We start from the raw sequence: 23134 nt of genomic DNA on the forward strand, positions 1-23134 counted from the left end.
AGCAACAAAAGTACAGCAGCAGAAGTGAAAACCGCAAGAATTTATATCCTAAATTGATAACACTAACTTTTATTTATTTGCTTATATAGCCTTTTAAAAAACTCTGTATTTCAAAGCAAAAATCCTGTAGACATCAGCTGTGGTTGTGAGAGTTCAGCACTTTTATAACACTGAGTTAGGTTTGTAGAAAGTAAGAGCTATAATAAGTGACAACTTATAAAAATCTAAGAAACTTCCCCAAATTATTTTGTGGCAGATGCAGGAAAAGACTACAAGGGATAAGAATGGCATTTAGTTGCTTTTTCCATGACATCATTCTCCTAATAAACCCTTCATTCTTTCACCACACACCTCATTTTGCAACAGTGAATGATACCATTTTTATTCTATGTATTTAATGAGGCTAGAGCATTTTGGAGGAAAAAAGCATGTAATAAAATAGTGCATTATGGTGTTTATGCACATGAATAACAATTTAAGATTGCAGAGAATACCGAATACAGTATTCTTAACTTTTGGCTTCCTAAGTTTTACAACATTACTATTGGTTTAATGTATGAAATCACAGTAAAAGTGCCTAGGCTATTAATATAAATGTCTTTATGCAGAACAATACTTAATAGTGAGAGCTCTAGATATAGTTTAGTACAAGCTTCTGCTGCTTGAAATAATGATGCCAAAGAAGTAGCAGGCCATTATTTCTTAGGAGACCAAACTGTGTGTTTAGAAGACCTTTAAAGTAGATTTCATAACCATTTACTAGTACTAGAGGATGCTAAAATTAAGAACTCTCCAGCGTTTTTCAAATGTTTCAGGTTTCAGGAGGAATATACTCTAATTTATTGCTTCCTTCTGTACTTTTTAATCTTTCTTTCACACTTGGCATGATGCATGATATGTGTAAAGGGAAATTGCAGGAGAAGTTCTGATCAATCAGTGTAATCCTGGGACTACACGTATTCAAGGACATTGGGGCAGACTGAATTCATGCTAACTGCAGCTTGAGTAGTGTATCTTTAATAAAATTAAAAATATTAGATCTTCATACAGAAAACAGAACCACAGATTTTGCCAGCAGCACTGCAAGTAAAGAATCAAGCATTCTACTTAATCTACAAAAATTAAGCAATCCAGTGTAGGAAAACAGAGAGGAATGTTTTAGTATACCCAGACTTAGTTACTTTGGGATTTCATCAGAGATGACATCCAAGTGATTTAATTCCATTTCCGAAGTAGCACTACATCTTAGATCTTGGAAGAAAACTTAGACAGGAATAAGAAAACACCTTGCAGAAGAATTCCCTTGAGAGATAAAGAGAGCAGGAAAAAGAAAGCAAAAGAGAGCAAGGCTTGCCCATATTTCTGATAAAACATACCAGAATTAATTCAAAATTTCTGCAGTTTATCCATTGCTATTCAGGATAGATTTATCAAGAGGGCGGGCATTCTTAACTCTTGCAAAAAAAATACTTTTCAGGTACGTATCTATGCTGAATGAAGAATATGGATGGTGCCATATTTTAACTCTGGTACTCCAAAAACATATTAGATTATCACAACTTAACTGAAATCAGAACAAACAGGATATTTGATAGATTGTTAGAACATAATTCAAATGCTTCTGTTCAGAAAAGCATAGAACTTCATGTAATGAGACGCATGAGTTTTCTAATAAAACCATACGTCTCACACAGAAAACAATCTACCTCTACTTCCACGTACATAAAACATCCATCTTAGCAGCTGGAGAATGCTGCCAGGCAGTGATGTAGGCCATAAGGAGCTTAGCAGTTGCATTCCTTTCCTGCCTCTCCCCTGCAAATACTCTTGTACCCTGTTAAGCAAAGGAAAACAGACAGATTGTAAGACAAGCCATGGGGCAGTATTTTCTGATGTAGAAGTATGTCTTTAACAAATGGAAACTAGTGGCATGATACTCAATACAACTTTATTTTCCTAAGTTATAGACGCATCCTAAGTAGGATTACAAAAAAAAAAAAAAAAAATCACAAGAATGTGATTGATACTAGCACTCCTCCCAACTAACAGCAATGAGGAAATTACCCATTCCACTCAAAGGCACTGAGATACTCTGCCATGCATTACTATGTTTCCTGAAACCTGTAGTCTGCAGATATGTGTATTATAGATGGAAACACAATCCCAAACTCAGCAGGGGCACTGTCTCTTGCAGAGACAAAATGCAGACCACCAGCCCCTCTATTAAGGCAAAAACTTCCTGCTTACTTACAGTTATCTGGCTGCTCTGTGCAGGGGCTGCTCCTATTCCATACCAGTTTGCTTCCAGCACCCTCAGGACCAGGCTGAAGAAGGAAGGGCTGCCCTGCTTGGAGTGGCTGGTCAGTACAAGCTGCTCCTGCCCCAGTAGCAGCGGCTCCCACAGCTCCTGTAGGTACCTGCATAGGCACTGCCTGCCAGGGGACCAGGGTAGAATGAAGCTTTTCAGGATAGAAGAATTGTGGCCTGGTGTAGAGCCTCCCATGCCCATTTCAAACACTACTTACAGACAAGTTCAGCTGGCCCTGAATCTCCCTCTCCCTCCAGATGGTGATTATTGCCCACACGTTGGTCTCAAGCCATGAGGCAGCACGATCAAGGAAGGCCTGTAGCGAGACGTTCACAGTTGAAAAGAAGCAGAGCCAATCATTGCAGAAGGAGCAGACAGCTGAGAGAACAGCATGAAGCTGTGCTCCATGGTCTGAGCAGTGCTGCCTGTACAATTAAGCAGCTTCCAACAAATATGACCTCTGTTCAGCTGACTGCAGAAAGCAGACAAAAAGTATCCTCCCCAGGAATAACTGCTCTGTTCTGCTACAACAATGCAGAAATTGGCTCTACCTTAGGGGTTGTTCCACCACTGAAACCTGCTCACCTTTATAAAGCACAGCAGAAGACTTCACAGTAGTTTTTACTCAAAATCTAACCCAACTGGAAACGTGCTTTTTAATAGAATGACCCTCCATGTACAGCTATAATCTGTAAAAAGATCTGATCATGGTCAGATGCTGGACTGGCATGGACAAGGCTAAGGAGTAAGCAAAGCATTGTCACTGTAGCTTATGTCCATATCACAGGAAAGGCAGACAGACATGCAGGTTTAAACACAAAGGTCTGCGAGTACTCTGATCACAGCCCAGAGAACTTCATCCATCTCCCACAAACACAATTTCCACTTCAACGTTTACCAGTTCCGTTGTTCAGGTGGAATACCATTGACGTCACGATACTGTTCAAGACTTTGCTTATGAATCTATTTAATTTTAAATTAAGTGCAGGGCCAAAAGCTTGAATTCAACCTATAACTACATAGATGGGGCATTAAGAAAGAAATGAATCCAGATTGGTTTTTTCTAAAGTTTGCATTGTAGAAAAAGTGCACAGCATTTTGCATTTATAGTATGTCTTCAGCCAGGTGTTAATCTCAAGTACTATGGATAACTTGCAATGCCTGCTACTTGTTCTGGATGTGAAAAAAAGTCATATTTTGTCCATCATTGCCATTTTAGTCCACATTGCATCAAAACTGCTGCTCGTAGCATGGCAAAGAATCAGGAGAGAAGAGACAGATGATGGTGACTGTGAAGGCTGGCAGCAGGTGACAACTGAGAGATAAGAACAGACCCATGTTACCCTACCAAGACATTAAATGTCACAAGACATGAAAAAAAGAGAAACATAAAAAGCCCCCAAAGCATGAAAACTTAAAGAAAGAGAGAAAAAAGAAAGGTGTGACAAATCAAAAAGACACTAAGAATGGCCCAAAATAAATTCTAGCAAAACAAAAGTGGTTTAATTTCACATTTGAATTCTTAAATCAGAAGTAATTTTGAGTACTGATGCAGTGAGTACATTAATACTGTATGCATGTCTTTGATTATCAGGGCATTTTTAACTTCATATGAAATTTTAGACTATCATTTCTCTTTGTTTAAACAATTAGGACTGGATTCCCATCCATGTTCAAAGTTTGTTCAGATCTGACTGTTACACAAAAAAATGAAACTTCCTAATATCTATACTTCCTTTATTATACAACTTATGCCCTTTCCTCAGAAAACAAGACAGAGAGCTGCTGATAAGCCCTACCTTCCAATGTCAGGTATATCTGAAGTTGTCTGGTGTTCTATTTAAGGACTCCATCAGTTAACAGCCCCACACCACCTGCCATCAATCACCAGAAAACAGTTTACAGAGCAAGGATGGCTTAGACATTTTAAAAGTGACTAGAATATATTCCAACCTTTAATGTATTTTATGCTACAATTTATTCTAAGATTCTTGCTGTACTTTATATCTAAAAAAAAGACAAGCATCTCAAATAAAGGTCACTTACTCTAGGAAGCCCCTGGTGGGGCCATAAACTGAGTGGTGACCACTGAATATACACCTCCTTATCCAATGCATTATGTGCAGTACGTGATGCAGTATGATTCAATAGAAGCTTTTCTCACTGCAAGACACAGTATCTGTTTCTATGGAATCAGATTCCACTTTGTGCAGACTTCATTTCAAAATACAGTTTGTGCTTTTCTGAATAAACAGGTTTGAATTAGGTCCGTAACTCAGCCTTTATAAATTTAACTATAGCACATAATAGGATTATTTACCACTTTTATAAAGTGACAAGTGTCTGCTACACAATATTTGCGGAATTATACAGTTTGAATGCCTTCGGTTAAAAGCGAGCCTCCAGTCTCCATATTTTTATAAGATCAAAGCTAATATTTCTCTGTTTATCCCCCATTCAGAAAGATGATGTCAAATCTCAGCCAGAGTTTTTTTTTTGCATTCAGACTTTAACAGCCATGATTATTGCCTATCACAGATAGAACTGCTGGAAGCTGTTTAGAGCAATCCTCATGTAGCTTTCACTTTCATTCCCTATGCATTCTTCAAAATGCTGTGAAGGATGCCAGGGTAACTCACTTCCCATCCAGAAGGGAGCTCAGGCCAAGGCTACCCCACAACCTCCAATTCTTATAGCTGTGATAGAGACCCCCTCAATAGTTCATACACCATAAATCTGTATTTGTTTCTGCAAGGATTCTCTGCAAATACAAATCAAAGCTATGAAGCAGGTTAAGTGAGATCCTACATTTGCCTCAAAATGACTACCTTTTGCTCCCCCATAGGTTCCAGAAATGCAGTACTCCAGTTGGAGGGACTTACAAAGGGTGAGGAGAAGGGCAGGTGATGAAATTAAATACCTTTTTATACTCCATGCAGAAGGGGCTCTTTTTTTTTCCTTGTACGAGTCTAAGGAGAGGTGGCAGCATTCCATGTCATGTAAATTTTAGCTGAACAAATCTCCCAAAAGGGTGGAAATGATCCCTTAGCCCGCTGAGACTAGATTCCCACAATCATAGGCAAGAGTACTATAGATATCTTATTCACAACATCTGTTCCAGACAACACCATAAATCATGTATTTCACACACATAAAAACACCCCCACAGAAATTTTATATGCAAAAGGAACAGAGGAGAAGAAACTAAGGTCCATGAAATGGAACTGGATTATTTAGATAACACTTTGAGCAAATCTGTGAAAGCTCATGACTTATATTACAGAGCACTGCAAAAAACAAACCAAACAGCTAAAAAACCCAAACAAAAAAAAAAATCCACAAAAATCAAACAACAAACAGCTGTACCATTTTCAGAGCAAATTTCCTGCCAAGCCTAAATAAGACAATGACAGTCTAAACAAAACCAGACCAATCAGGTAATAATTTGGTGTCACAGCGAGCAGCCATATACCCTGGTTTCAGCTCCTCTCTAGCTGAAACTATTCTAGCTGACTCAGGGTACAACAGGAACAAGCTTCAAGAGAGGCACCCACTGCAACAGCTCTATGCCTCACTGGGAAAGGGGCAGGAGAAATCCCTCCTGACCCACAGAAGAACATCAAGAACTCTATGTCCCCTGGTGCACAGGGATAATAAAACATAAATCCTAAAAATTATTCCAGTTATTCAGATTCCTTTCAAGGAAGAAAACCCTTCAATCCAGGAAGATAACCTCTCTTTTCCAAGGGAAAACAAACAAAGTCAGATAAGCAGGGACCCACAACAAATTTCTTGTGTCAGAAATGTTCTCTTCTGGTTATACAATTATATTTCCATAAGATGATCATGACTCATTTAAAATATTTGCCTTCACAGTACTGGCTGGAAATGTTGATTTGCTGGAGGGTAGGAAGGCTCTGGAAATGGATTTGGAAAGACTGGATCCATGCTCCAAGGCCAAATATATTGAACCTCAGTTCAAAAAAGTAAAGTGCCAGGTCCTGCCCTTGGGTCACAACAGCCCCAAGAACCCTGGCTTTTATCAGGAATAGTGCGGCCAACAGGACCAGGGCAATGATTGGCCCTCTGTACTCATCACTGGCGAGGCTGAACCTCAAATCCTGTGTTCAGTTCTGGGCCCCTCACTTTGAAAGGGACATTGAGGTGCTGGAGTGTGTCCAGAGAAGGACAATGGAGCTGATGAAGGGTCTGGAGCACCAGTCTTGTGAGGGGCAGCTGGGGAATCTGGGAGTGTTTAGCCTGGAGAAAAGAAGGTTCAGGTGACCTTATTGCTCTCTACAACCACCTGAAAGGAGGCTGTAGCCAGGTCAGGATCAGCTTCTTCGCCCAGGTAAACAGAGACAGGATGAGGGGAAATGGCCTCAGGCTGCACCAGGAAGAATGCTGGACATTAGGAAGAATTCCTTCACTGAAAGGATGGTCAGGCTTTGAAACAGGCTGCCCAGGGAAGTGGTGGAATTGCCATGCCTGCAAGTGGTGTAAAAGGTGTGCAGATCTAGCACCTGGGGACACAGTTTGTTGGTGAATACAGTGGTGCCAGGTTAATGATTGGACTTGATGATCTTAGAGGTCTTTTCCAAACTTAAGAATTCTGTTATTCAGAAAGCCAGGTCTCAAGTGTTTCCAAGTTTTGCTTTTTCAATAGTTTGCAGGATTTTGGCCAGAATCATTATGATAGTTTTTATCATGTACTAGCAAATATTTTATCAAATGTCTTGGAACTTGAAATGTGTCTCAAATCGACTTACAAAGGTACAGGGAAACAATAAAATGGACTACTGAAAGTTCAACAAAATTAATTCCTTCCTAGGGCTTTGGTGGTAAAATAACCCTGAGATTACCAAGTCTTCTGATGAAACTATCATTACAGTTCCCTACACACATAAAATATTCTCTGTAAAAAAACCCCAAGTTTCTAAAAATTGGTTACATACTTGTAGACAGAACAAAAAGTATAAATGTCACTTCATATAGTCATTTTAGCACAGAATATGGTGTACTGATTTTAATGTCTTGAAATATGCAAAGTAAATGGATTTTTTCTAACTATACATCACAGACAGGCAAGATATGTAACAGCTGTACAAATCAATGAAATGTCAGCTAAGATCTGATCTGTGTGCAGTGGAGTTTGTGACAAATATGAAAATAACGGTACTCCTGCCTTTATATGTTCCATTAGGCAGATATGTAGAATATCTGTTTTGGTATAATTTAATGTACAGAATCAAAATGTGAAAAATTAACCACAGTAATGCTGCTGCTGAAAAGATGAGCCTTTACTTTCCCTTCCTGCTTGATCCCACTGCCTGCTTATTGCTGGCAACAGTTTGTTTATTTGGGCATGTCATCATCTAGATTCAAAAACTGAAATAATAAAAAAAAAGAGCAGTTCTGAAGGGGGAAAAATAAAATAAATCCAAGCCAAATCAATAACAAATCCATTAGGTTTTGATGAAATGAGCTCCCTGACCCTAGGTGCTATTACCAGGACACGTAGGAGAGTAAAAGATCACCATCTCTCAGTACCTGTGTGAACTTGGAATACCTTAAACAGATCATAGAAGTCACACTCACTCTGGTGTGTGGAATGAAAATGTTCCATGGTGTAAACTGGACAATTTATAACACTGTCACAGAATCCCACCATTTTGTCGAGCCAAGAATATGTAACATGTTTGGTGAAACTTATACAAGGAAAAAGAAAAGGCTATATTAACAGCAGGGTCTTGCATTATTTAAGTTCCTTTCTTCACTAGTATCAGGGTCATCATCTTAAGAAAAAATGATACATTCATTGCTCAGGGTAGTAGAAGTGCACTTAGTCTTATTTTCAGGTTATTACAGAAAAGCATTTAAGAAAATAAAAAAGATCCTCTATAAAATCATGCCCATTAATCCAATCTCTTGTGAAATGTTCTATGTTTTGCACTTGCATCTCTCATGCTTGCTAGAAGCATGGTAGCTGAGAATACACACTAGTCAGCATTAAACAACCATGTACTGTTAAATGTTAGCTGTACATGGTAGCATAAAATTACAAATGATCAAAGATCCTGTGTTTTGGCCAGAAGGAAGGAAAATTATACAAATGTTAATAAGAGATTTTTTAAGGTCATACTTGTAAAATTATCCCAGTGCAGAGAAAATGCAGTTAATGTTCTTACTTAATGCCCCATTCCCTCATCTCCCTGCTACCTCAGTTGTGTAGATCTTGGCCAATTTTTGAACCTAACTATTTGTGAAGCTCTTTATGGGCTCATTTCTCTCCTCATATTGCTTTTCCAAGGAAGAAAAATATACTTAAATTAACCTCTGATGCAACTGGATCTGAGTCAATGAAATTACACCGGGGATTTATTTGCCTGTGTCTAACCACGCTCTGAACAGAGATCTCCAGTCTGCTCAGATAAACTTTTGCACACTTGCTTTCTGTTTGTGTTTTTTTGGGGAAATTTAGGTGTCAAGGTCCATAGGCAGCTGGAACCATCCAAATATAAGGTAGATCTAATTGGTTTAGGGGTAGGACACTCATAGTTTTCCTATGCAGAACTTCCTTGGCTATGAAAATCAGAGCTCATTCACCAAGGGAAACACAAAACTTTCCCTTTGCAAAGCTCTTCTGCAGTGACATTACATCATGGGCTGGCATCAACTCCCCTGAGGTAAATAATCAGAAATATTTCAGAACCTCAAATAATTGTGCATACAAGAAGCAAGCAATGATCCAAGTATGCCAACTGTGAAAATACAAGAGAAAGATGGAGATCAGAACTTTTCAGGTGGAAAGTCTATAGAAAAATTAGGAAGACCTGGAACTTATAAACATAGAACCAGAATGGAAGAATAAAGTAATAGAAAGTGGATATAATATGCACAAGATTTATTTCTGTTTGCTTGAAACACAGATTTTAACTTGCAAATTCTACTGACATGCAAGAAACAGCATTCCTACCAAAAGCCCCACCCAGGTGAATTATGTTAGTATTGCTGGCATATAGCACAGTGAAGAAATGAGCAGTGATTCCCACAAGCGCTGGCACATAGAAGAATTCCAAGCCTCAGGGCTGATGTGTTAAGTCCTTTCAATGCTTAGTGACAATAATATACATTAGTTGCATATTCCTATCCGTTAGGAAACAAATATCAGAAATTAATTAACTGATCTGAAAGCATTTTTTTGGTGGTGGCAAACAAGCCCAGTTGGGTCTAGGAACCAAAGCCTGAAATTGCACAAAGAAAGCTGAAAGGTGAGGTCTAAGGAGAATGCATAATACAAGAAGGTTAAAAGCAAAAAAAAAAAAAAAAAAAAAAAGAGAGGGAAATCCACTGCCTAGACAGTGTGGTGGTAAATTACATGTCTCACAATGCTTCCCATAGTCCCATATTCATAAAGTTTTTTTCGCATTCTCACTACAAGCTCTTTCAATATATGTCCTTTCATAATTAATTTCTTTCAAAAGACTTATGCATGAACTGTTCTTGTTGAACTGTTTAACACTCCAATTAAAACAGTATGAATAAAAGAACATTTTGTAACTCAAGGTGACGGAAATCCCAAATGACTGTGTGATCTTAACTTCTGGTTCTTGCCTTTTTTTTCAACAGTTCTTTCTTTTCTGCTATCCCTTCTTGTTCTCATCTTAATTTAAAACCTGGTCTGTAAACCTTCTGTATGATATCAATTGTCAGTAGGGTACTACGTGCTACAAATCAGTCAGATGAAACCCTTAAAGAAAAAAGTGCCTGTTTTGAAAAGAGCTCTACATGCACACAGCCAGGTAAGTGAAAAGCATACACTACTAAAAAGAGGAACCCAGGACTATTTTTCTTTTTTGAGCTTATCTGATTATCAGCTTTAAATCAAGAATTTCTTCCTTTCTGACAGTATGTTGTAACAAATCCTATTCAGCACTCTCAATCCCTTAATCCAGTGGACTGCATCACTTGCAGAATAACTTTAATAGAAAGGACATAAAATTCAACTATAAGATAAATAAATAAATTAGGATGTTTCACAATAGTTTGTATGTGAAACAAATCCAGTGAGGATGTGTTGGGGCCAAAACTACTCTCTCATTCCTGAAAAGAAAGACATAATAAGTGTTTATCTGAATTAATAGATTATCCACTCAGTCCCTCAGGTCCTTCCAGAAAGTCTCATGATAGAAGACACTGTGAAGACTGAAGGGAATTTCATACAGAAGTAGTAATCACCAGAATGACCTTCCTAGACTATTAATGTGATTAAACAAAAACCACACCAACAAAATAAATCCAGATCCATATATACACTGCTACTATTACAAAAACACTTTCATGCTTATAGCAGGAATTAATCACAATTGCCTTTCTCTAATTAATTAATAATTGGAAGGCAGATTTGGCATTTAACTCTCCACATTTCAGCATGACATGCTACCTACACCTGAGACTGCCACCTCTATTTTCCTCCTCCTTATTGTGCAAACTATTTCTTCTTCCCTTTTCTTATCAACACTGCCATCCTATGACCACCCTTACTCACCATAAATACCTTTTCACCTGACTTTAGAACCCCATGTCTCCTTTGTGCTCTCTAATCCCTGATTCCCATGCAACATCTCCACCTACAGAAAATGCAACCTCTTCTTGTTCATTGGGTTCATCTTCTCTCTTCCTCCCCTTTTCACTACCAGACTCCCACCCCATGATCAGGCCAGAATGCCTGGTCAGCTGTCACAATTCAGGGACCAGTTAAGCAGCTTAACCTTCTAGAAAACAACCTAGAGCTGTGTCAGACAGCAGGGCTTAAAAAATACTGGTAATGTCTATGAAGGCTTCACTTTGAATCACTAGGTTTGCCAGGCCCCAAGCTCCTCCAGGATTCCGATGATTCATCTTCAACCCTTGGAGGAGGTGCGGAGGAAGAAATCTCAGCAATTACAGTCCCAATGCTCCATTTGCAAGGCTAATTTTGGAAGCAAAATGAAAAGCGGAGAAATGCATGTGGTTTTACAAAAAACATATTAATTCTCAGTTTAATAGTTTGTAAAATGGCTCTCTTGGATTCCAAAGCCTGGCTATGCACCAAACCATAGTGAAATGGTGAAATAGTGAAAGCAAAGAAAGTAACGCTGCGAAAGACAAAAGGATTCAAGAGCTGTGTAAGAATATTAACTGGTTTTAAAGTCAGCATGTACATAAACACCAGAGAAAAATCTAAAAAGAGAGCAAACAATTACTTGCTAACCTTTGCTCTGTCTGGGTCTCACTTTTGTTCCTACTTTTCTGAAAGGTGGAGTCCATGCTATTGGTGAGAATTTTTTGTGGGAAGGAAGAGAAAGATTATTATCAACAAGAAATGCTATTGCCATGCCAGAACAGGTATAGCTGAGTATTAATCATGCTAAAAGACACAGCTGCTTGCATTTACACCAACCATTACTGAAAACAATTACTTAATCTTAAAATTACAAGAAAACATTTAGAATGCATGGGTTTGATACTGGTAAGTTGAATTGTCTTGCTACCAAAAAGTGTGAGCAATGTGAGTGAAACATGTCTGTGTGTGGAATTTGTCCTGTCAGTGGCTCACTTGAGCCATGGCTCTCCTCTGCTGCAACTATATCCCCTCCACATACAACGGAAGTAAGTCAGGTCTTGCATCAGTTGTACAATATGACTGTTAGTAGAAACTAGGAGTTCATATAAACATTAAGTACTTTAAGGTGAACTATTTAAGGTCAGAAAGTTGGATTTTTGTCAGCTCACTGTTTCCTTTACTGTTCCTCCATTAACAGAGAAGTCAGTTGTCATTTAAGGCTCCTTAAAGGAACATGAATAAATATTGAAATGTTACTGCCTTTTGCAGGTTCCTAGAATTAACAGCAGAAGGTAGCAGCCACTGACTGCTTGGTAGTTCAGAAAGATTTGCTGAAGGGTCAAAAAGGTAGCAGGAATTTCAATCAAAGACTAGACAAACTATCTCCCATCCCCAAAGTCCTTCAAAAGTAAACACACTACTGCACTTACAATTTTCCTTCTGGAAAGAGAATCAGAAAGATAACAAACCACATATGTCAGATATTATGCACATCACTTGGCATCCTCTGGAAAGCATTCAGAGAAGCTAGGATGATGTGTAAGGTATAAAGGCCTATATAAACCTTTTTAAAAATTGAGAAGAAAGTAGTGGCAAAACCTTGCTTGAAGGAAATTTTCTCGTGGTTTATTTCCAGAAACGTTTATTCCAGAACAGAAACCAAACATTTATAAAATCAAATCAGATTTAAATTAAAATAGCATTTTCTATGAAGGAAAGTATTTTTTTCTGATTCTCCTGGAGTTAGCCACATAACTCTTTAATAAAGAGCAATTTCTGAGAGAATTGCCTGTATTAATCCCTAAGTTCCTGAAAGAGATGCTTTACTCCTGACTCTACAGATCTGTATAAGAATAATGAGACAGTGATTGCTTACAGAAAACAAAGTGTCTTTACAGCAATAAACTGTCTGCAACCAAGAAAGCCTTCCACAACATGAATATGTCTGTGTATGACAGCTTGAGACAGCAACATCAACCTAAATTAACCTGGCATGTGAAAAAAGCCCTAGTTTTGGTTGGGTTTCTTTAAAAGCATCTTTAGACTTCCCTAGAGAAAGGCTCTGCTTACAAGTGATGGCCATGCATGATATGCAACTACTGGTATTCGTGGAATACAGTTAAGTAAATTCATATGCCATTTAATAAAGATGTAAATGAGGAAAAAAGAGAGATAATACCATAATGTTATCCAAGATACAAGAATATGAAAGGTTCCACTCCCACCAAAACACCAAATCTAACAGAAATAAATTACTTTATTGGTGACTCTAAAAAGAGTGCAAGTGAAATTGTTACATTGACCGCAAAAGACTAAATTATATCCTAGTGAAGGTATAGTAAGTTATTTTGCCTCTGCAGTTAACTGTGAGGGTAAGTTTCGCATACATTTTGAAGCCAACTTTTCAAATCATAAGTTGATCCAGGGATAGCTATCAATGCATCTGCCTTAACTCAAAAAAAGCTCCAAAACACCAGGACATTCAAGAAAAGTTTGATTCCAGCTGTTTTGTAGAGATTTGAAGATAAACTGTAATTAGGAGATAGTAGGGTTTCTAGAAGACCCTAGTAGATGAAGCTTTGAAATCTTAACCAGGAGGGAATTAAAAGATGAAACAAAATTAAAATAGTATTAGCAAACAGATAATTAGCCATCAAGCAAGATTCTCCCTGCAGATTGTCTTGTTAAAACAGGTCAAACAACCAACAACAGCTAAAAAAAAAAAAAAAACCAACAAAAAAACCCACCAAAAAACCAAACCCCAAACAAAATCCACAAACAAACAGCAAGAAGAAGGAAGTATACAACACTTCCAGAGATTAAACAATTTACCTCAGCTGAAATGCCTTATACAAAATTATGCATATACCCAATGGAGTATACTGGGAATTGTACCTGAGCAAACATATCATTCAAAGCCTCTCAAACTGGAAAACACCAACAGAACTACTGAGGCAGGGGACATTCCAGAATCAGTACAGGAAAATTAAAGGTTCCATGAAAGATTCACAGGCACTGGCCCAGCCAGCTTCTCCCACACAGGAGACAGCAGGGTCAGAATGGAGTGAGGCATTATCCAAAGTAAAGAGTGGCACCTACTCCTCAGGAACAACTGGATCCTGTTCAAGCAGGTTATCAAACAACGAACTTGTCCTTAGAGACCTGCACCTATTCATAATGGGACCTGAGGTCAGGGACACAGTGCAAGGTATTATATCAGTGCAAGGTATTGTACTTCATCCATTATACCTCACTCCTGCATCAGGGGTTAGCCTCAAGCTAGTATAACAGTAAACTGATCCTGTTTACTTTTGGATGAGTAATAGCTATATCTGGCCATGACAAAAGGACATATGGTTTTCCAAAACTAGAGAACATAACCTAGCAGAATGTTAAAAACTGCTCCTTGATTATGACTAAGAAACAGTAAGTCCAAGGGACTCTCATAAACAGCTCTGTGCTATAAAAAGGAATCGGGGTGCTAATGTGAGTCAAATAGAGGCATAATTTTCATTTATGGTCTGTTCAGTCATCTCTCCAAACTTTACAATTGCATTAGGTTTCCTAAATAAACATTATTTACCATTGGAAATGCAAAGTAAAGGACAACAATTGATTATAATCATCTTATTGGCAAGGTGAGCCCATAATCAGGATTCTGGTCTAAGTAGAATCCAGTGTATTAGAAAGCCCTTCCCAGAAATCCCTGTGAATATCGTACTAAATCTAAACGCTACAGAGAAGAAGGTGGTACCACTAAAGCCCTTTGAGGAAACACTGCCTGGAATTCTGATGATGACAACCATCATCTTTGCTGATGAGAGCCAAGGAAGTGCCCAAGGTGTCTGAAAAGCTGTCTGGACCATTGGGCTCAAAGGCTATTGGTCAACAGTTCAAAGTCCTACTGACTGGTGTGGGAATTGGGAAAAAAGGTTTTCCAAAGAGGGTAGATAAGCCCTGAGTCAGGTTGTTGCAACGGAGGCTGCAGAAAATCTGTCTCTGGAGACACTCAAGACTTCATGGGAAAAGGTCCTGTGCCATTTTGAGGTAGCCCTGCTTTGAGCAGGGGGCTGAGCAGAGACTTTCATGGGTCCCTACCAATCTGCTTTCCTCCTTGAGGCTGCATTGGCTTGGTTTGTTTGCCTTGAAGAGGGAGAGCAAATACAGGGTGGGGTTGAGAGGGGAACCTGTGACCCTTTTTTCTCTGAATGAGAGGTGCAGGTCTGGGACAGATGCAGGCACAGGCATAAACAAATGGATCCACATGGCAGAGGAGGTCTGTAAGCTCTGCCAGCAGTGCAAATATCTGTTCTGTCCAAGAGTCTGGACACCTCTCTTCATCTCCTGGTATTTTCTCAAGAAAGTTCCTTCCTGTTTCCAAGACACTTCTCCTCCCAAGGCTCCATATGCCATTTGCATAAGGGACTAATTACAATCAGGGCTGTGCAAGCAGCAAAGATGTGGGTAAGAGAAAATCTGTTTGATCATCAAAATTGCTCACTTTGGAGAGAAGGAATTTAGATGATTATACATGTAGATGTGTATGCATACACACAGGGGTTATTTTATTTTGCTTTTTAACATTTCCTGTTACCATAAGGTGTTTCCACACATCCTTTTCAGGCTTCTATGTTTAGTATAGTTTTTTGCAGAGCTGTCCCATGACTAGACACTTTCAGAGGTCCTGTCAAATGCAATATTTTCCTCTGTTCCGTCTGACTTTAATCTTGTGGATGCTTATAAACACAAGAGAAAAAACCTCTTCAGTCATAACAAGGTAGAAGCCAGTGACATAATTGTCAGGGCCAAGATTCTAAACCTGTTGATGGCAGAGATAAGGTCTCAGATAGAATGAAGCAAAGGAAGCCTTATCAGAGTATCAATCTTCTAGGACCTTCCAGTAGAAATTGTAGAGCATTAAAGGTGAATGGGCAAGTCTTTAGCTTTTGTTTCTTGCTGATAGCCAAAATAGGATCCAATAGACAGTTCTTTTCAAAACCTAGAAATCACAGGAACACATGAAATACTAAAACATTTACGCTGGAACAGCCAGGAGATTAAACAAGTCCCAGATACTTCAACAGTATAACATTTTACAAGAACATACAAAGTTTCTCTCTATACAGCCTTGAATGACGAGGACTGATTTTGGAAAATTTCCCTGAACCCTTCTAATCGCACATATAATTCTCATCCCTTTGAGAAAATTAACATGGATACAATTAGTCTGTTCAAGAAGAATTTAGCAGAATATCATGCTCGTTACAATAATAAATAGCTTCTCCCATTTCACCGAGGCCCTATCCTAACATTTCATAAATGCCAAGGTAATAACTGACGGAAACAATTTTTCCAGTTTGCAATATCCAAGAAGAAAGCCAGACAACAAAGGGGCAAGTTTCACAACAAAACCCAGGCATGAACTTTATCATTTACATGGATCAAGTTGCTGAAAGCTATAGTTTACAATTTCAAACAAATTACCTGGTCCAATGATTAAGCCACACTTGATAGCAGACCCTGAAAAAAATCCATCAGCTATGTCACTAAACCCTTGACCAGCAGCTGCTGTCTACCTTATTTAACAATGGCGATTGCTACCAAAATCTACATGCTTCTCCCTGGTCACATTTCTCTGTGGCCACCAAGATGTAGGCATCTTAAATCCAGTAAAGTCCAGCTATGACAAGGTGTCCTCGACATCACACCATGTCCTAGATTTAATATAAAAGATAAAAGACATGGTGAGGCTGGCCCAAGACAGCCTGCTAGGAACCAGCCTGATTAGCAGGAACAATACAACACAGCAGCCTAATTGAGGTTTGAAGCACTGCTGTTATTTCATTCAGCAAATCTGTTTTCAAATGTAATAGTTGAATAACTGGGTTAAGTGCATTGCCTATGTTATGAACCTGACAAGAGGAACCAGCTGGAATCTGAGCTGGAGCTGAAGCTCTTTATCATCACAAGTGAAAAAATCTGAAAACCATAGGAGTCAAACTGTCACAACAACAGAGGGACTAAGAAGATCAGATAGTAAAAATATTTGCAGGTGTATTTTGGCTACAATCCAGAAGACTGAATCTGATTCAGCATGGAAACAGAAGTAAATCCATAAACTTACCTGCAACTTTATGCAGTGGGTATACTAGAAACTAAGGATAATTGAAAAAGAGGGAAAAACAATATTAGTAAGAAAAGACAATTGGAAAATGTTAAAGCTCCCTCCTGCTGAACTGGAATGGGCAACCCTGAATGTACATACAGTCTGGGGAACGAGAGGCTGGGGAGCAGCGCTGCAGAAAGGGAGCTGGGGGTCCTGGTCCATGGCATTGAATGTGAGTCCTTGTGCCCTGGCAGCCAGGAGGGCCAACCCTGCCCTGGGGACATCAGGCACAGCTGGGCAAGGGAGGGATTTGTCCTGCTCTGCTCTGCACTGGGGCGGCCTCACCTCGCGGGCAGTTCTGGGTGCCTCAATATAAGAAAGACACTGAGCTGTCAGAGAGTGTCCAGAGGAGGACAAGGATGGAGAAGAGCCTTGAGGGGAAGCTGTGTGAGGAGTGTGAGGTCACTTGGTGTGCTCAGCCTGGAGGAGAGGAGACTGAGGGGAGACCTCACTGCAGTTACAATTCCTGGTGAGGGGAATAACAGGGGCAGGCACTGATCTCTTCTCTGTGGGGACCAGTGACAGGACCTGAGGGAATGGCCTGAAGCTGTGTCAGGGGCAGTTTAGGTTGGATATCGGGAAAAGGTTCTTCACCCAGAGTGTGGTTGGGCACTGAACAGCTTCCAGGAAAGTAGTCAGAGCACGAAGCCTGACAGAGCTCAAGAAGCTCTTGGACAATGCTCTTGAGCACATGGTGTGACTCTTGGGGTGTCCTGTGCAGAGCCAGGAGTTGGATTCAATGATCCTGAAGGTTTCCTTCCAACTCAAGATAGTCTGTGATTTTGAGATATGCACACACCAGGTGACAGTTCAGCTCCTTTCCTACGACACGTGTCAAAAAGGGCCAAGGGAAAGTTCAATACATAAGTAAAACAGTTTCTATCGTGTGTTGACAGACTGGCTGAAGTGATTCCAGGACTCCAGAAATTTTTAAGATTTTATCATTCTCAAGACCTAAGCAAGTTAAATAGGAAGCCATCTGAGCTTCAACCACTTTTAAGAGGATTAATACACCTTTATCCTCAGAGTCTGTAGTTGGTCTATACTTAAAGATGTGTCATAATTTACAGTTAATTCTCAGTCAGTTTTGAGTTCTGTGATATGAACATAAACACCTCCAATGCAAACAAACCATAATAAACATGTTTAAGTTTAGGATTTCTCTCAGGTGGAAAACAAAGTCATACTTGAGAACAACATATAGCAGAACTAATGGAGATGCACTTTTGCTATTTTGAACAAAGCTGCTGTCTTTAATAAATCTTATGCTTTACAGAGATTTACACTGATTTTTTTTTTTTTAATAGTGCCTGGAAATAAGGACAGATATTTCATTAATTTTTCTTACAGGAAATTGTGTGTGTATTACTGTTACAATTTCAAGGCAGCATTGCAAAACAGACTACTGCATCTCCATGTGAATCAGCTGTGAAGGCAATCATTGCTGCAAGAAGCTAAAATCTGAGAAACCACATCAAAACTGAAGAGAGAGACTCCAGCTTTCTCAGTGCATGCTGTCAAAGTACACAATAGATGCCCAGCTGTGTTCTGTAGAGGTTGTGTACGTAAAGACAATGCAAAAATGATATACAAAGGCCTTCTGCCTTCCTTAAGTTGATCAGCTCACTCCATGAGAAGAAAAATCAGTAGAAAACAGCACAAACTAAAACTTACAGGAATAAGTTCAAGTACCCAGAATTCAGACAAGGAAGATAAGTAATGTCCACAAAAAAAAGTTTGTACTTTGAAACAAACCCCTATGACACAGTGAAGTTTTTCTTTTTGTTTAATCCTTTGCAGAAGTGCCTGTAACTAGAATATATCACAGTTGTGCTGAAACATATGAAAACAGAGACTCTTAAAAAAAAAAAATCACACTGAACAAGAACATGCAATCAGACACTTAAATTTGGAGGCATTTTCCAAGCACTTTACAAACCAGCACACTCTCCCTTCATGTCGCTAGTCTACAAGCAGTCTCTTTGCTGTGATAGTCAGGAACTGAAGATGCCGTAGCTATAAACCCAAGAGGCCAAGCAGACCCAGATGAGGTGAGCACCACCATGTAGCTTGGTGCAACACCTACTGTACACAAACTCTTCTCCATCTGATCTTTCACAAGTTATCTGTCTGAAATTACATTACTGAAACATGACTGACACAGCAAGTGTGCGCTTTGGTATAATTTAATTTCAGGTTTCTCTGTTCAACAAAAACTCTGGCAGAGGGGCATTATATGGAAAGGTGAACAGAGAAGAGTCAATTTGTATCAAGTGTTTACGAAGTTTATCTCTTTAGTTCAGGTATCTCTATGAAACATCAACTCATTGAAGCATAGAATACCAAACACCTCCCCTTTAAAACTCATTTATTGAATTAAAACCATTCCCTTACACAAGAGTATGATCTACTACTCTTGGAGTTACCAGTCTTAGATATCTCACCGTGCCTCAGTCATTAAAGTCAGGCAGGTGGGTTTGTTTTTTTTTTCCCCAGAGTTCATGCTATCCACTTGTTCACCTCAGTTTTCCGCCATAAGCAGAAGCCATAAGAATACTGAACTACTGAGAACTGTTTGTAAATGGAATATGCACCTATTTACCAACTACTTTTGTTACATTTGCCAGGCATCTTGCAATGTTATAGGAGAATAACCTGCTAATACACTGCAGACTGACTTCATGGGAAAAAAACAACGAGAAATCCACAAGTGATATCTATCATCTAGGTATGATTTCTCTCTGTGTAAAAAAAATAAAACTAACACGATCAAAAGCTACTATTGACACGGAGCCAGCTGAAAATGTGAACTGCAGCAAGAGACATAATGCAGATAAATGTTCCTTTTTGTGCTTTAAAGAGTTCCATAGGCTCTTTTGTCTAAATATTTTCATTAATTACACTGTCTAGCAGAATACAGCAATTTTTGCAGAGGCTAAATTTTTCTTGTTGCACTCACAGCCTGCTTCCCCCTTCCCCAGCCCTACCAGCTTAAAGAGAAAGTGGCTATTCTGTGAAAGAATATGGAATCTCCATCCAGAAATGTGTTCTGGGCAGCAAACAAAATTACTATGGGCTACAAGTTGTACCTATACTTACACACACAAGAATTAGTTCAAACTTCACAGCACTCAAATAGGCAATTTTATGTAGCAGTACACTGATTACAGTTACTGTTACTGTCTCCTACTAGAGCTAGATTTGCTATTTTAAGGTCTGGTTGTATGATTATATCTTCTGAGACAATAAAATCATCACCCAGTTCTTTCAAGCATACACATTACAGGAAGGTACAGTAAGTACAGCAAGGCATCATTTGTATAATTATTGAGGATTTTTGGCATGGAAGTTTAGATACAGTTTCTAAGAGAGCCACAATGCCATTGGGAAGAAATATTCCTCCACCATCAAATTTGTTTTTAAATGAAGACAAGTGCAATACCATGGACATGTGCATGTTCGTATGCAGAGCCTTGCTCAGTTGTAGAAAAAAGTGATGACAACTTTGGCAAGTAGAGGTGGCTAATTGTCATTTGAGCTGGGGACACTACAATACTCAATTCTAAACAGACTTTGCTAAGCTGAATGCCACCATTGCAGTGGCACAGGACTGACTTTGTGCTCACTGGAGCAGCAGTTCTTCAGGAAAGGGAACAGTGAATTCTGGGGAACCAATTTGTTAAACATTGCTGAAGGAACACAGCAGAGATGTGGGTGTTCAGTGCTCTGATTTAACAGTCGTTTGAAATGAGTATGAATAGACAGCATTACAAATCAGCAGGCTGTGCCTCAACTGAGGAATTAATCAGTGTGTCGTGATTTCTGGAAAGCAGCACTTACTTCAGTGGACAGAGAACTGCCCCAAAACAAAAAGACATAAGAGGAAGAGAAGGGAGAACCTCTGTAGACTAGTTATGTCTGTCTTGTTGGTCACAGAGGAAAATTAATGTTATTTTTATTCCTTTAGAACTATTTTAAGCAATTATATCTCATTTACTTTGGTGCCAGACAGTGCTTGCTAGAGTCAGGTCTCCTCTACTGCAAACAGCAGTACTCTTCAGCCTGCAAGTTTCAAGGTCACACAGTATTAAATTTGCAAAGGCATTGGCAAAGAAAGTAATAGATGTTAACAACAATACTGACATAGCTTCCTGAAATAATCCATCTTTTAATTTTCATATTCATTAGAAAATTAAAATGATTTTTAAATGTGTAGTGACACAAAACAGAGCCTATAAACCTACACATTTCTCATTTAGGGAAAAGTTATTCTTATCTGTGAGCTACTTAGAAATCTGATAACAACTAAAATAAGTACTGTCATTTGACAGAAAAAGGAATCCAAGACATACAAATGAAAAAATCTTCTACCTTAAATAGACAGAAGATATGCTTAAACTGTACAGTGTTCTGGGATCTGCACAGTACTCACACACCCCTCTGTCTTAGCAGGTCCAGTGCACAAAATTCAGTACTGGTGCATGAGAGCACCAGCCACTTCAACATAGTCTTTCTCAAGTAGCCATGGTTTAAACACAGATGTATGTAAATTTTTAATGTAAATATTTTAATATTAATTCAATATTTCCTTCTTCTGTACTTTCCATGCCCCTTGTGATGCAAATGTATCTAACTAAACCCATCATCCTTTTCGTGGCATTGTGAGGTCAGAGATTATATGAACTCAAATCAATGATTTACAATTATTCTGAAGTAAACCAAATAAATTTCAATAATTATAGCTCCCAGAATTCAATAATTTTTCTGACCTTTTTCAGTGCAGATGATAAAATTTTGCTTCTGTTTTCATTTTAAAATATTTTTTTTGATTATATACATTTGGTTTTTTTCCCTTTATTAAGTGAATTGTAGGTATCTAGAAGCCATTGCATCTTGAACCTGTAAAACCACAAACCAATCGATCCCTACCTCCAATTGCTCTTCAAAACTGTTAAAAATTACTTCTGTTTTGATTTGGATGTTCAATATTTTAAATTAGCACTTTTTTTTTCCACAGGAATAGAGGCTACTGGACAGAGAGAAACTTTTCCTACTTCGTGGATGTGAAGTGTATGCAACAGTAAAAGCAGGAAAAACAGTTTCCGCTTTTAATCTGGATAAGACAAAATCCCACTCACTCTCAAAAAGGTTAAGTTACCCAATTTTTACTCACATTGCTATCTCAGGGGCTTCTGTATCCCAGAACTCACTACTGGGTTCTAGTCTGGGGAAAGAATTCCTCCAGAAATCCCAAAGGATTTTCGGAGTAAAGAAAAAGGCAGCAAAATTGTAATGAAATAGAAAACACTGAACATTGCAAGAAGCGTCACAAATACATACAGCTGGGTCTATGTTTTTAATAAATTAGGGCTGGCCACTTTGTCTGCTTAGCTCAGTTCCTTTTTTATCCTCTCTTACTGCAGCTTTGTCTCTTTTTCTATCTACTCCCCAAACTAAGGCTAACTGCCAGTGATATTTGATAGCTGAATTGCAGTTCCCAAGGGCAGTCAGGATATAAATTCAGATCCAAAGTCCAACCCAAAATAATAAAAATCTTTCAGAAGTCTTACAGAAATAACTGGTCATTTCAATGTCTTTTCTTTCTAATACCACTCTTGTCTGGTTTTGTTTTGGTGGTTTTGGTTTTTTTGGGTTTTTTTGGGTTTTTTTTGGTTTTTTTGTAGATTCATTTCTGTTTACCACTACTCCACTATTAACATCATCTTCTGCTGGAGTCACACACACAACTTCGGTTCCTCACAGAAAAGCATCAGTTAGTTTTTTCCGTAAAACATGTGGGTAGTAAGTAAAATGAACGTCACTCTGAGGTCTTAGAGACAGAAAGATCTTAAAGGTAAGGATATTCATAAGCATTATACACAGGAGAAAAACATGCCAAGATTTCTCACTATTAATTATAAAGTTGCAACCTGGAGTTGTATTCTTAAACCTGGAGTCTTCACATTCCTTAAGAATCTGATTACAAACACGGTTCTTTCAAATCTGGTACACAAAGGATAGTACAAAGAGCTGAGAAACAGAATCATTCCTAAGA

The 23134-nt window shown here is 38.7% G+C and overlaps 1 long non-coding RNA gene across 1 annotated transcript in view; it reads right to left on the bottom strand.

Moving 5' to 3' along the window:
* Nucleotides 1-23134, bottom strand: part of LOC140683969 (uncharacterized) — a 116923-nt gene that overhangs the window by 88058 nt on the left and 5731 nt on the right. The gene's annotated exons all lie outside the window — the stretch shown is intronic.

Source organism: Taeniopygia guttata, chromosome 4 (genome assembly GCF_048771995.1).
Source record: "Taeniopygia guttata chromosome 4, bTaeGut7.mat, whole genome shotgun sequence".
NCBI classification, from domain to species: Eukaryota; Metazoa; Chordata; class Aves; order Passeriformes; family Estrildidae; genus Taeniopygia; species Taeniopygia guttata.